This window comes from Austrofundulus limnaeus, unplaced genomic scaffold, assembly GCF_001266775.1.
Source record: "Austrofundulus limnaeus strain Quisiro unplaced genomic scaffold, Austrofundulus_limnaeus-1.0 Scaffold412, whole genome shotgun sequence".
Classification (NCBI taxonomy): Eukaryota; Metazoa; Chordata; class Actinopteri; order Cyprinodontiformes; family Rivulidae; genus Austrofundulus; species Austrofundulus limnaeus.
The window spans coordinates 462,671-472,044 of NW_013952814.1; positions in this window are offsets into that span (position 1 = coordinate 462,671).

The following is a 9,374-nucleotide window of genomic DNA, read 5'->3' on the forward strand; positions in this document are numbered from 1 at the left end:
CCCCCCCCCAGGCTATCTTGCATTCTCGCGGGTTGTTTTAACTCAGTTTTCCTTTTGTGTATTTCAAGCTGTTGTTCTGTTGTTTGTCTAAAGGTAGCGCAACTGTGTTTGCTGCATGACCAGTTTCACCTGTTCCCCCATGTTTGTCTTGTATGTCTTCTTGAATGGGTGTTTCTTAACTGCCCCCCCCCCTTCCCTGAATGTACAGCACCATGTGAATTTATTTAAAGGCGCTATATAAATAAAATTTTACTTACTTACTTACTTACTAGATCATACAAGATCCACCTGTGAGCCATCTAAGTGTAAGATGTCAGTTTACACACACCTGTTGTAATAAAACCCAGAATGAACACCTGTAAGCAGCAGTGGCAGGCTGTGCATTTTACACCTGGGCCTTCAGTGGGAGAGAGAACGGCTGTGGAGGTCTGGAGAGAACAGAGGACCTGCTGGCTACAAAAACCACCAATAATACAGAGAAGCACAGAATATTATGCTGCTGCACCACGGATAGGTGTCTCAGCTGCAGACAGGTGTCTCTGCACCACAGATATGTGTCTGAGGTACACTAGAGACAGGTGTCCACATACATTAACAACAGCATCAATACGAACATAATAAACTGACAACTAAATAAAACATTTAAATAACGTATATTTTACTCACCAAAACTTTTTATTATCCATTTCAAAACTACATCCTCCTTTTATTCCTCAAAAATAATCCGTCTCCTCTGTCATACAGGTCCTCATGGTGTTTCGTTTCAACAATAAGTCCTTTTCTATCACCACGAAGAAGCTAACACTGAAAGTCCAGTCTGTTCTGTCATATTTTTGTTATAAGTTTTAATTTTCTGTAATGCTGAGAATACCCACTCAACATTTAGCTTGTGTAGTGTCTAAGAGTGGGGGCCTCTTCTCAGGAATGCACAGATGTGTTACTTCTCTCTTAGTTCTCCAGCTCCAGAGCTCGGCACATATTACCAAATTAGGAAAAGGAATGCTTAAGGTACCGTGACAAAATTTATGATGCCTTTGTTGAACTACACTGTGAAGCCTATAAAGAGCCTTGTACGCCCCTACCCTTGGCCTTCGTTCTCCATCTTTCTTACTTGGTGAATCATTTGGCATTGAAGGCCACACTTTGGTTTTTGGCTGTAATCTCCTGGACTGCAAAATAAAGATTCTTGCTGTTCAACCAGCCTGTTTCAGAGTTTCTCTCTTCATTGAGCAGCAGCAGTTCCACTTCAACCAGAAGTCGTGGTTTTTACACCTCACTTGTAAGATGCTACAGAATTCTAGTTTCCTGGTTCTAAATCGTGCTCTCTGTCGTCGTTTGATTGGTTGATACCAATCAAACGACGAAAGCATTGTTGTGAATATGCTGCAGTGGGAGTGTCTGAAACGGTAGGAGGTTCTTGAAGAGACGGAGACCAATTTCGAGTAGTTTAGATAGACTATGATGAAAAGTCAAAATCATTTCTGATACATCCAGCTCTTTAACAACTGAAGATGACAGAGTTGCTGGATTGTGGTGTAGAAATGAACTGTGCCTGGAAAATCTTGAAATTTAAAATATTTAATACTGCCCCTTTAAAAACAAGTTATTCATCCCATTACACTTCAGAATTCTGAAATATTCTTGTGATTTATTGCTTTTAATCAAATTTAAAATTCATTTAACTTGCAGACTGTAAGGCAACTGAATAAAAGGATTAAAGAAAGGAATAACTACGTTTCCAAGGCACTGTGAGCTATTGTCGGAGGGAACATGAACAAGAATCCTGTGGCTGAAAATTGCAACCAAAGCATTAAATCTGTTCTGCCTCAGAACTAAAATAATCCATGGCACACGCAGGAGAGCAGACTCTCCATCCTCTGTAAAACTAACAGACTCTTGCAGTGGGCATTAGTGTGTAACTTCTCCTCTGTGTTCCTGTTTTCTCCTCCTCCTCTCATGTGTAACACTCTGTGCCTGGACAGTGGTGTTGTGATGCAGCTAATCAGACAGAACCATCAGACTGGATCAGGAGCTACAATCACTGTTCGTAATGAGAGGGAGATTATGGCCGCCTGCATGGAAGAGCGGCGCGTCACACAGGGAGGAGGGAAAGAAAAGAGGCTATTGGTAACGTGGCACAAGGATCGATGATAGAGGCGGGTTCAGCAAGGTGTTTTACTGATGAAAGAACTGAACTTCTCTCTCCTGAAATAGATTTCCATTTCATAAATTTAAAACACTTGTCTGATCTTGTCTGCAGCTGTTTTAAAATGTAAAACTAAGCCTAAATAAAACCTGACAGTACTGGATCAAAAGAACTCCTCTTTATCATGTTAAGTGTGACTAAAGATCCGTTGTGGTGTACAGCAGGGAAACATTTTAAACTTCAACCTGTTCTACCCTACGGGCCCTGTACAGGGCCAGCAGATGGTATCATTGCAGTGTTGTTTGCTAAAGTAGGTGTAAAACTGATTTTTTTCCAAATTTTTTCTAAGTCTGTCACAAAAGGTGTCTTTAATGTTTTTAAAATGAGTCGCCAAATTATTTTTGGATAAAAATTTATGATTTTAGAGCTATATAAATATTTGTAAGTTACTTGAACCGTCGGGACCGTTTCAGTATCAAGAAGTTCTCTGCATCTGTTACTGTGCAAGTTTTGGTTCCATACCCCTCCCTTTGGTATCGTTTAAAAAATGAAGCTCTCACAAATTCAGGGATATATCTTGACACTGTGTTACTCTTTGTTTGGTGACGTGAAGTTTGTGTGTAACCGAGAGTATAAATAACAGCCATCATGTGTAAAACATGGAGGTGGAGTTTGGTTCCATTCAGTGATTTCATGGTGTGCACAATGGTAGATTTTGATGATGCACAGTGTAAATGTAAAAAGAAAAGGTTATGTCATATGCAGAATGAGTCCTACAATAGAAATCAACACTTTTATTAAACCAAATTCTCTTTTATAAAGTAAAAAACCCATTTGACACAGTTTTAGGTACATTTGGCTAAATTGTGCCAAAATGTAATTTCCGCCTGGCACACTGCTCACTAAAACCTTTGTCAAATGAACATACTTTAACTTATTCAGTCCTACTTTGCTACAATTTTTCTCAAGATGCAGATGTATAAAATCCAAGGGCATTCCTGGGTTTTCACAAGAGATTTCATTGTGTTTTACAATGTTGATTCAAAAAAAATTAGGCAAGTCTAAAAAAAATTACAAGTTTTCTTTATTTAATCACAAATAACTCAGGCACAGTAAGAGCTACAATAGTGGTTTCACTTAAGAAATTATCTTTAAGATCTTACCTTTACAGAGGTACCAAGAGTTAGCATTTAAACCTTATAACTGTGGAGCTATTCTTGCTTTATTTTTGCTGGGTATTTTCAGGCGGAAATTACCTTTAAAACCCCTTAAGGCTTATGCTTTATTTATGCATGCTTTGACTTCTCCCCATAGTGCTAACAATATGAGCTCAAGTTGAACTTATCATCAAGTCTTATAATAGCTGAGCTAAAATCAGAACATAACACATACTGTACAACTGAGAGGTCAAAGAAAAGATCTGTTTTATCTAGTTTTTACTTTACATAAATGATGCAACATATTAAAGTAATTAAAATTTGCACTATTATTGTGCTCTGATAATAATTTGAAGCATTTTCAATAGAATTAAAAGTATTAAATAAGTGATGCAACATAAATATATTATCACTAACTTACAGCGAAAGCAAATTTATAAGATTTAGTACCAAATGATGTTAAAGTCATGATAAACAGTGTATAAAATCTAATTTTTAGGCTTGATACTTGATTACAAACTGCAATGAAAGGCTCATATTGACAATGTAAAAGATAAAATATCAAAAGCTGTTGCAATATTAAATACAATCAAATATTTTCCAAACAAAATAAAATCACTATACATGTTATACTGTTGTTTAACACGTCCATAAATGACTTACTGTGTGGAATTCTGTGGAAATCCCTCTAAAACCAACAGAAAACCTGACTGTATGCAGAATAAATCTATAAGAATTATAAATGCATTAGATTATTGTCATCCAGCAAATGAAGTATTTCTTACATTGCATACTTTAAAATGTGATCATTCAGCATTCACATTAACTTCATTACACGTTGTACACAGAAGTGGTTCTAAATTAAAGAAAGAAACTATGAATTAGAAATAAAATGTTTATTTAAAAAAAGAAAAAACAAAGGTCAGGAAAAATATTAAACACAATTATATTTCTGTTAGAGGGATTCATGTGTGGAATAACTGTTGTGAAGAGTTAAAATTATGTTTTTTTACTCAAAATAACATATAAAAATCATTTGCTACATAAATACAGTAAGGTTTGATCATGATAGTTTATTGCTGCCCGGAATTAAATAATTCACGACCATACACGGAGACTTTCTGTGCATTTATTCCAACGTGTTTCTGCATTCTTGATAAACGTGTCCACATTGGCGTTGTCTTAAAGGCGGTTCTGGGGACCGGAGCTACACGCTGCGGCCGGCGTAGATAATCAGGTTGTTTACAGACTCTGTGGTGAGGGTGACAATGCTGGATGTATTGTTGCCATTGACAGAAATTCAAAGATTGTTTATATTTTTCTTTATTAATTCTGTTTTGTTATTCAGTGTTATGGTTTTGATTTGTAACTAGAAAAGTAAACATAACCAAAATTTAAAATAAGAAATAATAAGCTGCAAATATTCCCCTATTTAAATATAATGAATGGATTTCGTTAAAGTCCTAAAGTTCTCACACAAAATGCAGTCTGTTAGCTGATGGAGATCAGTCTCAGCTACTACCACTCACATTGTCTCAGTATCTGTAAATATGACTAATAAAGACTTGATTTGACAACCTTCTAAAACTGTGTTGATTAAAAGTCAATCAGTTGTAGATCCAAGTTATTTCCCCGTGTGTCCGGTGGTTCAGTTCAATCATTTCTGCCTTGGCTGATAACTAATGATCTGTTTTTTTAATTTGTCCTGTAAGAACTATATCAGCCCAGATTGTAAATAAATACTCTGTATAATCAGGTGAAAATACTTCCAGTCTATTGCCAGACACTGCAGCTGTGTCTCATATTTCTCCACCCACTATGAGGAATGGAAATTTGTTTGCTGGTATGAATGTGTGAAATGTCAAAAGTTCCCACGGCTTCTTCAGTTTAAGTCTCATCCAGCAGTTGTCAAAGATCTGATGACAGAGTGCCAATTTGTGAGCCTGTGAGGGCTGCACCCATCACACCCACGCTTCATCACCGGGTCGCTTCCTGAACTACCACTCAGCTCTTCACAAGCCTGACAGCTGGCCACATAAGTTATTTTAGAATCTACTCAAGCTTAACGTTTCTGCTCCACACCATGATCTGCGTTGGTCTCACACTGGAGGTCAGTAAAAAAAAAAAGTAAACGCACAAAGACTGTTTCTGCACATATTTTATTTTTCCCCCATTCTGAACATCATGCCCCACCAACAATGTGGTTGGAACATATCTGCTGTCACGACCAAGGCACTGGCTGTTCCTGTCTGGTTTTCTGTGCAGGTGCTGTGTAAAGGGCAATTAGAGGCATGAGCTACACCTGAGCCCAGAGTGTTCTGCCACATCAAGACTCCCCGGCTCCTCTCAGAGGGGAGACCCACTCTGCTCAGGAACAGATTGTGTCTCACTGATAGATTGTTTTATTCTTTTACTTTGTATTTCTCCTCTACATTCTGAGGTTTTCACACACAAACTGATGTGCTGCTTTTAATTCACTTCAATGAATTTAATCATTCCTTTGACAACTGATTTTGGGACCAAATCCAAACACCAAGGAGCTTCACCTGAAGACTGTCCTCTGTAAGGAGCTCATCAGAGAGACCTCTTTTCAAAACCTGCATCAGTAACATTAGAGCTGCTGCCTCAAGTCGAGAAATAAGGTGGGCTTTTGTTGAACTTGGACAAACTGCTACTTTGTTACTTTGTTAACCCCTAATCCGTCCGTTTTCTTCCTCTTATCCAGGGTCAGGTCTCGGGGGCAGCAGCCTCAGCAGAGACCCAGACCTCCCTCTCTCCAGCCACTTGGACCAGCTCCTCTGGGGGAATCCCAAGGTGTTCCCAGACCAGCTGAGAAACATAGTCCCTCCAACGTGTCCTGGGTCTTCCTCTGGGTCTCCTCCCAGTGGGACGTGTCCAGAACACCTCACCAGGGAGGCGTCCAGGAGGCATCCTAACCAGATGAACCACCTCAACTGGTTCCTGTCGACGTGGAGGAGCAGCGGCTCTACTCTGAGTCCCTCCTGGATGACTATCTCTAAGGGAGAGCCCAGACACCCTGCAGAGGAAACTCATTTCAGCTGCTTGGATCTGTGATCTCCTTCTTTCAGTCACTAACCAAAGCTCCTGACCATAGATGAGGGTAGGAACGTAGACCGAGCGGTAAACGTCACCACAACAGACCAGTACAACACCTACATCACTGCAGATGCAGCACCAATCCACCTCTCGATCTCCCGCTCCATTCTTCCCTCATTCACTAACAAAACCCAGAGATACTTAAACTCCTCCACTTGGGGCAGGACCTCCTCCCCTTATAACCCCTAATCGTACTTTTTAATATCAACCTACATTCTTATGCATTCCTTTATACAAACTCTGTACCTGAGAGAACGTCATGTTGGTTATAAGCAGCTGAAATGAGTTTTGGGTCCTCTTGTAGAGATTTGGTTATCTGGAGGAGACTTGGAGTAGAGCCATCAATTTTTATTGAGGGGAGCCACCTGACTTTGTTTGGGTGTCTGGGTGAAGATGTCCAAGATGCCTCTCTAAGCAGGTGTTCTGGACACGACCAACTAGGAGGAGACCCCAGGGAAGACCCAGGACATGCTGGGAAAGTTAGACTGGTCTGACAACACCTTGGAGTCCTTCCACAAGAGCTGGAAGAGGTGTCTGTGGAAGGAGAGGTCAGGACCTCCCTTATCAAGCTGCTGCCTTTGCAACACAACTCCAGAACAAGCAGCAGATAATGACAAGATGTTTGGATGAATCAAACAAAAGATCATTTCAGCTTTTAAACTTTGAGATAAACGGACAACTTTTGTAGCTGATACGGTCTTGACCCTTTATTAGGGTTGGGCATTGAGTCTCTGGTATCGATTGGAACCGGACTAACTTTTCTATTGTCCAATAAGATTTTTAAATTTAATTTTCTAGTTTCTATACCCACGGACCAAATGAAGACGTTTCTGAACAGCACTGAAGAAAAACCCACATATGAGCCACTCGAACACCAATAAAGAAGAAAGTGAGAGCCACTCGATCACCAACGAACAAGAATCCACAAGTATTGTGTGTGTGAAAATGGACAGTGTGCAGCAGTGATCTAGTGTGGCCTAAGAAGATTATGGCCTCTTTCATAAGACAGGTCTGCAACATGGCCACACAGACCAGTCTGGCTCTAAGCTTCCTCGGCTCATTCATAAAATCACAGGAGAAGCCGGCCAGGTCCCGCTCACATGTACACGTTCAGAAATGAACCAGCAGCTCAGAACCAAAAGAGGCGTGGAGCAGAACTCAGCTGGGCTGAAGTGGAACCACAACGTATTTATTGTGTGACGGACGTCTGCTACCTTGTATCAAACAAAACAAACATGATAAACTTACTTTAGTGATCCTGTGGTTCAGTTTTTTTAAACTAACTACAAAGTTGCTGTTCTGTGTCATCTTTAAAGGGATCCCTGATTAGTTGTAACATTAGACTTTATTTAATAAACATATATTTTAACTCTAAAATAAAGACTGTAAAAATACTGTAGGATGTTTAGTTTTTATAATTTCTAAACTAAAAGTTTAAAAATGTATTACACGGACGGAGCCATTTTATTTCCACACAAAGCATTCTGGGTAAATGATGACATGGATAGGTCCTCGGTGCGAGGCTGCTAGCGAGCTATATCCACCCTGAAGGTTAATCTTGGACAATATCTGATGATCGACTCTTTTAAATGAAACCAGAGAGCGTTGACAGAGAGGAGAAGGTAGAAATGACTCAGCCTGGAACTGAAAATATGGATGGAGGACAACAGAGCTGCTTCATGGAAGAAGAACCTCAGATTAGTCTGTTAGCCTTTAGCATTAGCCCCGATGCTATCACCATATATATGTATTAACTCAGTGCTACACATTCTCCTCTCATCACTGAGGCCCTCTATCCACATGACAGAGAGGGGAACACAAAAATGACTCAGCTGTAACTGAAAATATGGATGGAGGACCTCAGTTTAGCTTGTTTGTGGTGCTAGCCCGGAGCTAATACATATAAGGAAATATAGCATCGGTGCTAGCGCGAAGACTAACATGCTAAGCTGAGGTTGTTCTTCCATGAAGCAGCTCTGTTGTCCTCCATCCATATTTTCAGTTCCAGGCTGAGTCATTTCTACCTTCTCCTCTCTGTCAACGCTCACTGATGTCGCCAGCTCACTATGATTTTCTGAGCACAGTCTACCTGCCTTGGGCCTGGCTCTGATACTACCTCACTTGGGGGCTCAGAGGTGAGTTCATTTTACTCGACTTTCTGCCTTCTTGTTTTTTCTGAATGATCCAAGGAAGACAGAACATGCGTCAGACCCAAACTGAGCCGTCTTATGAATGAGGCTTGTGTCGTGCAAAGCAGGGTTCACCACCAACATGATAAGACACCGCTCAAGGTTCTGTCTTTGACGCACTGTGTGAGCCTTCACTGACCCCTCTGGGTTAGTAAAACAACAAAACAGGTCTAATAGGCTACCAACAGTGAGGTGCTAACAAGTTCTACTGGAGCTTAAAACTGTAACATCAGCTCAGTAACATGTTTCTGCAGCATCAGAAACTGCATGTGTCCATGTGTTTTCTTTAGGATTTTCAAAATAAAGCTCCCCTGTGAAAGGTAAAATAATAACTGTTATGGCAATATTTATTTAACAAAGACAGAAATACGTGGTCCAAGAATGAAGGTACTCTGTGAGATGATCAGCTGAGATTTATTGCAACAACAGGAAACACAGAGAACAACCTGCCCTGTCTCTGTGCCTCTTCTTCTCTCTGTCACTGTCCATGTCACTCACTCGAGAGGCCTCATACTGTATATATATTAACAAACACCATTATGTCATCTTAGCAAGATTTGATACAAGGTCAARGGAAAACACAAAGATAAACACAAGTGATATCTAAMYANYBCTGTTGTTAGCAAATCTTGTTCTGACTTTAATCATTCTATCTGCAGATGAACAGCATGTCATGAAAACCTAAAGGATGTCATGAATTACTGTCCCTAGGGGCTGCGTGCTTGGGGTCCCTCTCGGGGTCTTTGGCACTGATCTCCCTTATGT